Source organism: Aulonocara sp. 'chitande type north' Nkhata Bay, linkage group LG10 (assembly GCF_057382095.1).
Source record: "Aulonocara sp. 'chitande type north' Nkhata Bay isolate Kocher_YH1m ecotype deep benthic linkage group LG10, A_spYH_male_GT1.1, whole genome shotgun sequence".
In the NCBI taxonomy this organism is placed as follows: domain Eukaryota; kingdom Metazoa; phylum Chordata; class Actinopteri; order Cichliformes; family Cichlidae; genus Aulonocara; species Aulonocara sp. 'chitande type north' Nkhata Bay.
Window position 1 is genome coordinate 19254056 of NC_141353.1, and position 11458 is coordinate 19265513.

The following is an 11458-nucleotide window of genomic DNA, read 5'->3' on the forward strand; positions in this document are numbered from 1 at the left end:
GGACCTTCAGTAATAGTAATAAATCACACAGCAATAGTACATTCATGCAGTTGTAAAAAGCATGATAATATATTAAGTAATCCAAAGTATTCAGAATACATTACTCTCATTGAGTAACGTAACAGAATACGTTACAAAATACATTTTCGGGCATGTATTCTGTAATCTGTAGTGGAATACATTTTAAAAGTAACCTTCCCAACACTGACCGTGGGTGCCGCAAGCTGCCACTGAAGGAGCTGCTCGGTGCTGTCAGAGTCTCCTGCATGGGGCGGGAGATGTTGTCCAACAGGGATGACAGCTTAGCCACCATTCTTCTGTCACTCACCACCTCCATTGTGTTCAGAGGGCATCCTAGAACAGATTTGGCCCTCCGGATTGCCCTGTCCAGTTTCTTCCTGTCCCCAGCAGAGATGCTGCCGCCCCAGCAGATCACACCATAAAAGATGGCTGAAGACATCTTTGGGGCCCCCATATTGCAGAAGACCCTGTCCGACACACAGCCCTGAGTTCTCACATACGGTGGTCAGTCGGTGAGGTAGTCCAGTATCCATGTTTTGAGGTAATGGTCCACTCCTGAGTTCTCCAGCTTATCCTTCAGAACTGTGGGAAGAATAGTGTTTAAGGCACTGGAGAAATCAAAGAACATGACTCTCACAGTGCTCCCAGCAGTTTCCAAGTGAGAGAGGGAACAATACAGGCGATGAATGAATGCATCATCCTCTCCAGTGCCAGGCTGGTAGGTAATCTGAAGTGGGTCCAGTGATGAGCTCACCAGGGGCCGAAACTCAGCCAGGATCAACCGCTCCAGGGTCTTCATCAAGTGGGATGTCAGAGCAACCGGCCTGTAGCTGTTGGGGTCCTTGGGACGTGGAATCTTTGGCACTGGTACCACACAAGAGGTTTTCCAGAGCTGTGGAACTGTCCCCAGCCTCAGGCTCAGGTTGAAGATGTGACAGGTTGAGAGAGACAGGCTGGAGCAGTGTGTTGGATGTGAACTGGATGCTTTGGTTGGGGGTGGAGAGTAGTGAGCAGTGTGAGTGGAGGAGGTGTGAAGTGTCTGAGGTGTCAGAGGTGGAACAGCAGCAGTGGGGGTGGGTGAGTCTGCAGCCGATGTTGAAGATTGCATTGTGGATTAATCAAACCTGTTAAAGATGGTTTGAATATTTTAGAATATTTTAAAGTAAAAAGGGAGACAAAGCCTTCAGCTTTAAATATCCTCTTCTGTTGAACCAGCTCCCAGCTTGGATTCAAGAGAGAGACACCCTCTACTTAGGCCTAAAACATTCCTTTTTGACATAGCAAATGAGTTAGGGCTGTATCAGGTGACCCTGAAACTTCCCCTAGTTACAATGCAATAGCCTGTGCTGCTTTCTTCCTGTTAAAAGGGCATTTTTCCTTCCCACTGTTGCCAAGTTCTTGCTCATAAGTAGTCATTTAGTTGTTGAGGTTCTATGATTGTAGGATTTAAATTACAATATAAAGCAAATCAAGATGTCTGTTGTAATTTGGTGGTGTACAAAAAAAAAAGCTATGTCAAATCACATCCGCCTGCATCTTCTGATCAGCCTTTTATATTATTATATACCTTGACCATCTTTCAGTGCAACTTTCAGCTGGCAGTAAAACTCATGCACTTTTTTCCCCACATCCAGCTCCACACTGCACACAAAAAAATAAAAATAAAAATAAAAATACTACCAGTTCCTTTTTAGAAATTTCCAGAACAACAAGGCCTTTGCTCCAGCCCTATACCCCTGCCAAAGTTCTTTAACAATTCCTGCTGACGATTAAACAAAGGCAAAAGCCAGTAAGATAAGACAATAATTGAAAGGTCACACCCAACTGCTGACATCACTCACCCGCGCCCACACATTCATCCAACAAGCAGGTAAACGGGAGACAGGGGCTGTATCCCAATTCAGGGTCTGCAGCCTTAAAGTACGCATTTCAAGGCCGATTACGTCACAGCGGCGCGCCGAAGGCTGTCCCAATTCAAAGGCTGCTCGAAATGTAGCCCTGAAATGCGTCCTTCATTTCCCTGAATTTTAAGGCTGTGGCAGTGTAGACTTCGTGGCCCAACATATCCCAGAATGCATAGCGCGGCGGTGGGTGTGGATAATTTTGCCAAAAAAAAAACGGCGGATGAGGGGCGGCCGAAGAGTAAACTTTAAGTAAGTACTGAATATTATGTCACTTATTTATGTGCAAATGTTTAATAACGACACCGGCTCACTCATTGGCGGCCGCTTATCGGGGCCTGGAGCCTGGGGCTCGCTCGGGCCACTTCGGAGGTGGGGTGCCCCCGGCCTCTCGGCCTGGGGCTCGGTCACTCAGGCGCAGCTGGCTGCCGGCGGAGCTCACGGGCGCGTCACTGCAACTCCCCCTGGCTTCTGCTCCGCGGCTGCTGAGTGAGCCCTCATCTGGGACTCTCCTCAGCTCTTTCCGGGACAGTGGCGCGGCTGCCCCTCTGTTGGTCTTCCTTGGTCTCTTGTGTTCTGGGGGCCTCTGGATGTCTGGAGTTTTGATCTCCTCCACACCTGCTTCACGCCCTGGAGGACGGGGCTGTGGCCCCCCCACACCCTCTAGCAGATTATTACATGAAGGAACCTTTTAAAAAAACAAAAAACAAGCGCGTCCATGCTCACAGGTGTACACACGGGTGATCACACCCACAAACTACACCCTTTTTGGCTCCTACCTCAAAGCACACTGTGTTCTGTTGATCTTATGTGCTGCACAATAATGTTTAACATTTAGTATTTACTGTCATATTCCCATATATCATTGTGATGTTGTTTATTCTATTACTCTTGTTCTCTTCTGCTTGCTTTCTTTTTTCTTTCTCAGCAGGTGATCCAGGTGATTGATATATGCATTTTTTTTTCTCTGCCCGTTCTGTTGGTTTTTGTCTTTTGCCCTTCTCCCCCGTCCCTCTTCTCAGCTGTTTCTCTTTCCCTCTTTCTTTCTCCCCTTCTTTCCCCCAGTCAAGTCTGTCCCGTATTCAGTAAGTGAAAATAAAATAAACAATAAAAGGTGAATCAAATGGACCATTACGGCAAGGCTGGGATGGTCAGTTTGGTAAAGTAAATCCGTTGGGCATCTTTCTTTGCCTTTAGACAACAATTCTGATGGCAAAAGAGCCAAACGGGACAGGCCAAAAAAAAAAAAAAAAAAAAAGTTTAATAACGAAGAACATTAAAACATTACTGTTGGCCATATGTCGGCAAAGTTATGTGACATTAGTGACGTTTGTACTAACTTGGTTTTAAAGCCTTTACTTTAAAATATACGCCGTTCAATAGTTGAGCTTAATCTTTTTTTTTTTTCCTTTTTTTTTGCCTGTCCCATTTGGTTCTTTAGCCGTCAGAATTGTTGTCTGAAGACCAACAAGGATACCCAATGGATTTATTTTGCCAAATGGATCATCGTGGCATTGCCGTATTGGTCCATTTGATCGAATTTGTTTTTATTATTTATTTTATTTTATTTTCAGTTGTTACAGACGGGACAGACATGAGTGAGGGATAGGAAAGGGAGAAAGAAAGAGGAAGGAAAAGAAAAACAGAAGGGGAGAGGGACAGTGAGAAAGGGGGGGGGGAAAATAAAAAAATAAATAAAATCTCCTGGATCACCTGTTGAGAGAGAAAGAATAGAAAACAAGCAAAAAAAAAACAAAGCAACATACTAAACACAACACCATCGCATTAATCTAGCTAAGTGTAAACAGCATTAAATACTAAATATTCAATGTTGTTGTGCAGCACGCAGGACAGACAGCGCACAATGTGCTTTGAAGTAGCAGCCAAGAAAGGTGTAATTTAAGTCTACGAACAGTGAACACCCGTGTGCATACCTGTGTAGATCAGCGCGCTTGTATTCAAATGGTTTCCACATGTAATGGTCTGTGTTACGTGCCAAGAGATGTGGCTTTGCTTTTGTGTTCTGTTTATCTTTCAGGTGTCAAGCCTCCACCTATTGGCCAGTTCGAAGTTGATTGGCATGTGTCTATTGGCTGGTCTGGGCCCAGTTGGCCAATCACAAGCCGAGGATTACTACAAATGAGCAGCCCCTGGCCAGCTGGTGGCTGTGGTGGTTTTTGTTTTTGAGAAGTATTGGTCTCATCAGGAGGATCTGAGGATTCAGGTGTGATGGACGGTTAACAGCCAGGAAATGGCAGTAATGCAACAGTTTTGGATGCAAGCTGCCGTTAAACTTGACTGAAGAAGAAGAAGCTGGTGGCTGCTGGCTTCTGCTTTGACAAACATTTGCGAACAGGCTTCTTTATATTGTGTGTGGTGGGAGGCTGGACAGGTAAGCTGGGGTACCCTATACACTGGTTGTAGGTTTTACTCTGTTAGTCACACTAGGTTATGCGGTTGATGCCACTCTTGTATGTTTTTACTGACCTTTTGTCGAGTAGCTAGGTAGGCCTTTTGTTTTGCATTTTTTCTTTCAGTTAGGCCCTGGAAGCTATCGACCTCTTTTTGTTTTATTAATTTCTTTGATTTAGATCAACCGCCCAGTCCTCCTCCCCCACCTCTTTTCTGTTGTTAAGTTTGACTATCCAGGCAAGCAACCAATAAATCCTGCCTGATACTTAACTGTTCTGTGGTCTTCGTCCTTCATTGATTGTGGTTGTCCAGTGTTGCTGTCTCCTTCCTACCTTTGCCTCCACCATGGTGGGGGGGGAACAACGTAACAGTCTGCAAGAGGATGTAGAGAGCCATAGCCCTGTCCCCCAGGGCATGAAGCAGGCATGGAGAAGATCCAGGCCCCAGAGTGCGAGAGTCCAAGGAGGACCTCCGGAGGGGCATCCGTGCCACCCTCATGGGAAGGGCTGAGGATCCCCAGACGAGGTGTCACCCAGTAGCCACCGAGCAGAAGCTAGAGGGGGCTGCACCGGCGTGCCCGCCGGCTCTGCCGGCAGCCAGCTGTGCCAGAGTGAACCGAGCCAGAGGCCTGAGGGCCCCCCGCACCCCGGAGGAGGCCTGACCAAGCAACAGGCGCCAGGCCCCGCCAAGTAGCCACCAATGCACCGACCCCTGAGGGCATCAGTCACCGGCAGGGAGTGTGGTGAGGGGAGATGGGCCTGGAAGTTCCCAGAGAGGTGGAGTCTAAGACCCGACCTGACATATAGACACAGACAAACAGGCACACACAGACACAAACATGCATTCCCACCCTCATGCACACATATACAAACACTCAGCACTCACCCAACGTAAGGATTGACATAAATGGACATGTACACAATATCACACTCCCCAAATATACTCTATACCCCGGGTCCAGGTACCCTCGCCCCCAGAGGGGGAAACAGAACCCAGACCCAAGAGATGTTACCCTTCCCCCCGGGGTGGAAGCAAGCAGACCGTCCCAGGCTCCGCAGCAGCAGGGAGGCCAATCAGTCAGCCAACATCTCCTCCCAGCCCCCCTGCCCCGATGGCTAGTAGAGAACGGGGGTGTGTGAAGACCCCATACCTCCCTCCTCCCGCTCATGTGTAGTGTTGCTGCATGTTGTTCTAAAGTGCATTTAAAACAAGGGAGAGCTGAGCTTAATCTTACAGAGAATGATCAAAGCTCATGTAGAAAGAAACAAACAAATGAACAAAAGATTTTTTCCTTCATGTCTGTCAAACAAAGCTGTATGACACGTTTCCAGCTGTTAGTATCATGGTTGCTAGGCAACCTGGGCAGCGCGACGGAGGCTAGACCGTCCCATTTCACAAGCCTCGCACTTCCGGCCTTAGCGGTCTTTGAGTACGCGGCCCATGAGGACGGTTGAGGCTGCGTACTTTAAGGCTGCAGACCCTTTAGAAGTCCAGAAGTTTACTTTGTATCACTACTAAATCACAATGATTAACAGACAATTTGTTATCTTCTAATTCAAATTCTATAAATTCTGGACTTCTATAAATAAAATCTATGTTTGCATGTTAATAGATGTGAACTCATTAAAACATTTTTATGAGTTCTATTGATGGAGCACTTCCTGAAGACCTTATTCCAAACTATGTCCTTCAACATCAGCCAAGAGTATGACCTTTCCAGCTTCTTTCCCCTACAAATCTATAAGGTTGACATATTGGTCAAAGAACAAGGTTATGCTGAGCCTGTGGTAAATGGCCTTTTGTGTGTAGGTGACCCAGATCATCTTTCTGTTGCATCCAGTCCATCGTTGAATGATGTCGTGCCGTGAATGGTAAAGTTCATGTGTATGTACAGGTAGACCAACATTACAATATTATAATTTTCATAAATGTTAAAGTTCAAAGTGCAAAAATACTTCACATTAAAAACAGAAGAACCAAGAATATCAAACCACAACATCACTAATTCTGGTGTTTCATTGATTCATGCAGTACCAGTCAAAATCGATGAATATGTCCAAATGTGTGACTTTCTTCTTTTTGCCAGTCTGAATTAGGCATTGCTTTTCTCCTTCCTAACAAACAAACCAAAAAAAAAAAAAAAAAAAAAAACTTTCTGTATCGAAGAGTTTCCAGTAGCAAATTGAACCTTTTTAAAAATTATTTGCCAAGATGTTTGGGGTTTTTAGCATTTGCATGCACATCATTCTGAAATTGTTCTATTTCTAGCTCTTTTTAATCCCAGGCATGTCACAGACTTGATAATTTGTTGCAACATGTTAGTCTTGTTTTTTCTTAATACCATGTGTATAAAACCTCTCAGCTATGAGGGAAAGCTCTGCTCTAGAGCTGTTATACACCCAAGTGTGCAGCCTTGCCAATCAGCAAGTTAAACTTTTCCTCCTTTGCTGATGGCATTTCCTTGTTTAGCCTGTGGCAATAACCCCATCTTAAGTTCAAGCGATCTGCTGTTACGTTTTGTTTTGTTTTTAAATTAAAACCCAGTTTAATCATTTTAGCAAGTGTGCTGTAACACCACAATAATGGTCAGACATAGCACCATCTTCCAATTAAAAATTCATAGAAATCTAAAAAAAAAATTAAAGTCTGTTTTTACATGTTTATCTAGAATTCAAAAGAACTCATTGAAACATTTGCTAAAAGAGAACTCAGTTGTGTTTTTATTGTTTTGGTCTTTAGCTATACATACATCTCAAAATGCCAATAGAGAGGAGCAGCGCAGTGACCACAGACAGCAATATGAACAGTACATCTAAAGAGTAAAACTAAACCACAGTAACTAATAGACATAGTATTTCATCTCCCAAATGGAAAATATTTTAGCTTTGTTTAGTTTTTATCTTTCTTTGTCTTCGGCAGCACAGAAATCTGAAAACAGCCACAATAGAGAGAAGCAGCACAGTGACCACAGACAGCAATATGAACAGTACATCTAAACAGTAGTAAGAGTACCAGGGCATCTTTTAAGCTTCTGTACGCAGGTGACGAGCCCCTTTGTGGCGCATCACATATTCTACCCAGAAGACGGCCTTCTCCATGGGTGTTATTGGCTGATCTTTGTGCAAACGTGACAGTCTTTGAATGTTCTGCCTGTAGCTCTCTTGATGGATCACTTCCTTAAGACCTTGCTCAAAACTGTGGCCATTAACATCAGCTAGCTTAATGATCTTTCCAGCTCCTCTCTCCTGCAGTCGTAGAAGGTTGTCATACTGGTCGAAGAACAAGGGTATGCCGAGCACAGGGACCCCATAGTAAATGGCCTCCTGGACACCATTAGTTCCTCCATGGGCTACAAAGACTTTGGTCTGTGGATGACCCAGAAGATCTTTCTGTGGCATCCAGTCGACTATTAGTATGTTGTTTCCCAGTGTAGAGGGTCGGTCTCCTTTATGCTTCCAGATCACCTGGTAAGAAAAAACAAAAAAAAAGATTTCCCCATTAGCCCTGAGACTTTACAAAACACTTAACAAAACTACACAGAATTAACTTAGATGCAAATTCAGACTAAAATCTTAATGTTAATGAGTTTTAAGTAACTTTTCCGGGAGTTACATGATGGGATCACTGAAGTGTCATTTGCTGTTCCTTTCGATGTTGAGGCTGCTTACAGTAGTTAAAACGTCAAGACATCAAAAGCAAGTATGTTTACAACCTAATGCAAAAACAATATACGTCAAAGGAACTCTATGGGAGGGACACCTTACCTAATTCAAGTTACAGAAAAGAACCTCTTGTTAGTGTTTATTCTATTTTTTTCTTTTGGAGCATTTCTATGCTAAGTGTGACTCTCTCTTTCTTTATTTGTACTAACAGTCTAACCAAGGTATCTGTCCTAAATCTTGCTTGTGTTATTTTTTTTTTTTAAGTGTAACTCTAATATTATTTTATTGGTAACCTGTGCCAGCATTAAATATACTATCTTTTTTGTGTAGACTCTTACAGAATTTAGCCTTCCTGACTAATAACATACCACTCCATCCTCTCATAAATTTACATACACTTCTGGCTCCAAAATGCACCGCAATGCTAAACTGTGGTTTCTGAATGGCAATACACAAACAATGGAATCTTTCACAGTGTATCTATTGGCTGATATGGACAAATTAAAATACTATAGGTTAACAATCCAAAACGCAGTAGTGGAAATATGAATCTTTGACTTTTTGTTACCTTCTGGGGCATCTTGGCAAAGACACCGGCGACTTCCTCTGTAACCTCTTTGGGCAAAGCATCGACATGAGTTCCCAGACTCATGATGATCACTCCATGTTGCCCGGCACTCTGAACAAACTCCTCCAGCTCTGCTGGCAGAGGCTGAGCTGGTTTGCACTGAAATCCTCCTATATAGACAACATTTGGCATAGTGGGGCGAGGGAACTCGAACACAAAATCTGACCTGAACAGCCAAATGTCTGCTCCCTGTAGTAGTGAGATGACGTCACATCCACCCTCAATATACTTATCACATATGTCATTATATACTGGGTCCACCACAAATTTCTGCTGGAACAGTATAATGCTATAGAAAAGAATGTTCTTGAGCCTCTGGATGAAATTCATTTTGTCTGTTAAGCCGGATCCTGGCACTGGGATATAGGAGAGTGGTGAGGGAGCTAACACAAAGTGGCCTTCTCCACTGGTGATCCAGCGTACGTTGAGCACTAAGGGGAGCTTGAGATATTTGGCTAGAATAAGCCCTGGGGCTAAAGCTGGATCAGTTAGAACCAGATCATACTGGGAATCTCTTAATCTTTTGATCATATTTTGATCATCAAAAATATTTTTCAAAGCATCATACCAAAGTGAATGTGCAAAAGAAATTAAAGAAAAAAAATTCTTGGTGAGTGTGAAGGCAGTCATCAATGATGCCCCCTCTCTTTCCACCTAAGAAAAGTGAAAAAAGAAATTTTTTTTATAAATAACAGAGTATTTATATTCAGACTCATCACATACACTATTCACATACCTCCACCTGCTCCTGTAGACACCCACCAAAAAAATGCTCAAAATCTACAGCCGTTTCAACTGTAATGGATGTGTATAGATCAGACTTTTCAGAGATGTACCAGCTGGTAGACGGCCTGATCACAGTGAAGTTGTGTCCCCTAGCATGAAGTTCTTCAAGCAAGATTTTCATATTGATCCAGTGGCTGCCATCTAAAGGAAACACCAGAATGTTTCCTCCATCGCAGTGTGGTGTAAATGAAATGAGGAATAAACTGAGGAAAGAAAGCATCCCAAAGACATGATGGAATGTCATGGCTCCTATAATATCAGAGAGAAATAATCACCTCAGTGATCTCATAAATTATATCAAGTATCCACAATGTAAAGAAAAATTTTATTTGCTCTTCAGCCAAATATGTAGAGCTATACATCACTTGCAAGCACTGGAATATTTACATGATCCTTTTAACCAAATAGACACCAAAATTAAAGGACAGTGTTTTAGGAAATTCCTTACCTTGGGTTGAGAGATCCAACTACTGTCTAGCCTGCCCACAGAAAGACTGTTCTTGAAATCTAGTCCAGTTTGCCTAACTCTCTGAATCTGAAGTTCAAACTCCAGATTCAGAGGTTCTTTCACAAATAATTTTACAATTTTTCTAATTTTTTCATAATTTTATGACTTCATGTTATTTGTCACGTTTTTATTTGTTTCCTAATTAAATTCATTCTTTTCCTGTTTTATTTTGTAATCATCTTCTCCCTAATTGACTTCCTTTTGGGTTTTTTCTTTTTTTTTTTGTTCAATCATCCAATTAGTTATTATAGTTATTTTACAGAGATCAGTTAAGTTAATAATAAAATGTATCTTTCAGCTCAATGTAACATACATGTTTTATAACCCTTGATTTTGGTTCATGTGTAAACAGGCGCCTTCAGTGTTGGTAGGTGTAAATATTATTGACCTCCTGCCCACTTTCCCCTTTTCAGAAGAGTTCAGAGAGTAGACCACAGGAATTGTACATTGACCGCGGATTCACTGACTTGCACATTAATGAGTGTGTGAGAGAAAAAATACGGCATTTGGTTGTTTTTTCTCAATTTCAGCACAAGTGTTATCTTTAATTTAGCATGTTAAAGGCAGTATCTGGTCAACCATTTCGTACTTGTTTTCTATTGAAGGAAACGGTTTCCAGGGCCTAATCCGTGGATCGACTTCCTTCGAGGCGTGGACGTCTATCAGCAGAGAATGTACCTTCACCTATCAGCAGAGAATGTCCCTTAGTCTGTAACACAGTCAAATATATTCTCAAGTAATATTCAAGCATGCCATTCAGCGTGTTAGTACGAGCTCGGGAGCAGCTTGGGAGAACAAGAAAACAGAGACTGCTTCAGATTGTCTTCCCAAATTGACTCAACTTTATTCACAAGTATAACAGTTTATATAGAGGGTAAAATTCATGAGACAGCAGATTATCAGTTTAAACCAGTACAGACCAAGATAAGGCAGCGTCTTCCTGCCCATGGGTGAAGAAGCATCCTTTGTGTAGTTTATCAGTTCAGCTACAATTGTGATTATCTCAGCGACATATTTTCAAGGCACAAAACAAAGAGTTCTTTCATTAGTGAAATCTGAAACAAACCATTTGGCCTTCAACAGGCGTCTAAAAGATTAAGAAACTAATGTAGCTGAGGGAGTGATCTCTGTGGTATTTCAACCTTGTACCAGCCTGTGATTCTCACACATCAATTCTTGGGTCAAAGAGAAAAATAACTAAAACAAAGGGGCCTTATTGAATGACAGAGTTTTCCTGTATAATGTCACTATAAAACAATATCCAGTAAATGCTACCATGGTACTAAAATACCTAACAGTTCCCCTCTTTTATTATTTTTTAAAATAATAACTCAAATAGAAAGGAAAAATCACAAATGTAATAACATAATATAAAAAGCAAATCATAAAATGTAATAGTTCACAACCTAATGTTCAATATACACATCAGGAACATCATTGGTAACATCTGGCACATCCTCAGGATCAATTTGTGCTAATTGCAAATACATTGAAGTAGCTGTACTGGTAGCTATATGGGTTATCATTGAGAATGTGGCTT

General features: G+C 42.4%; 1 pseudogene across 1 annotated transcript; it reads right to left on the reverse strand.

Annotated features, from left to right (window-relative positions):
- Positions 1-7041: 7041 nt before the first annotated feature.
- Positions 7042-9954, reverse strand: LOC147320704 (UDP-glucuronosyltransferase 2C1-like; annotated as a pseudogene). The gene is made up of 4 exons (XR_015131285.1): positions 9859-9954; positions 9361-9659; positions 8565-9278; positions 7042-7798 (listed from the first exon to the last, which is right to left on the reverse strand). The product of XR_015131285.1 is annotated as a UDP-glucuronosyltransferase 2C1-like (transcript).
- Between the last annotated feature and the right edge of the window lie 1504 nt (positions 9955-11458).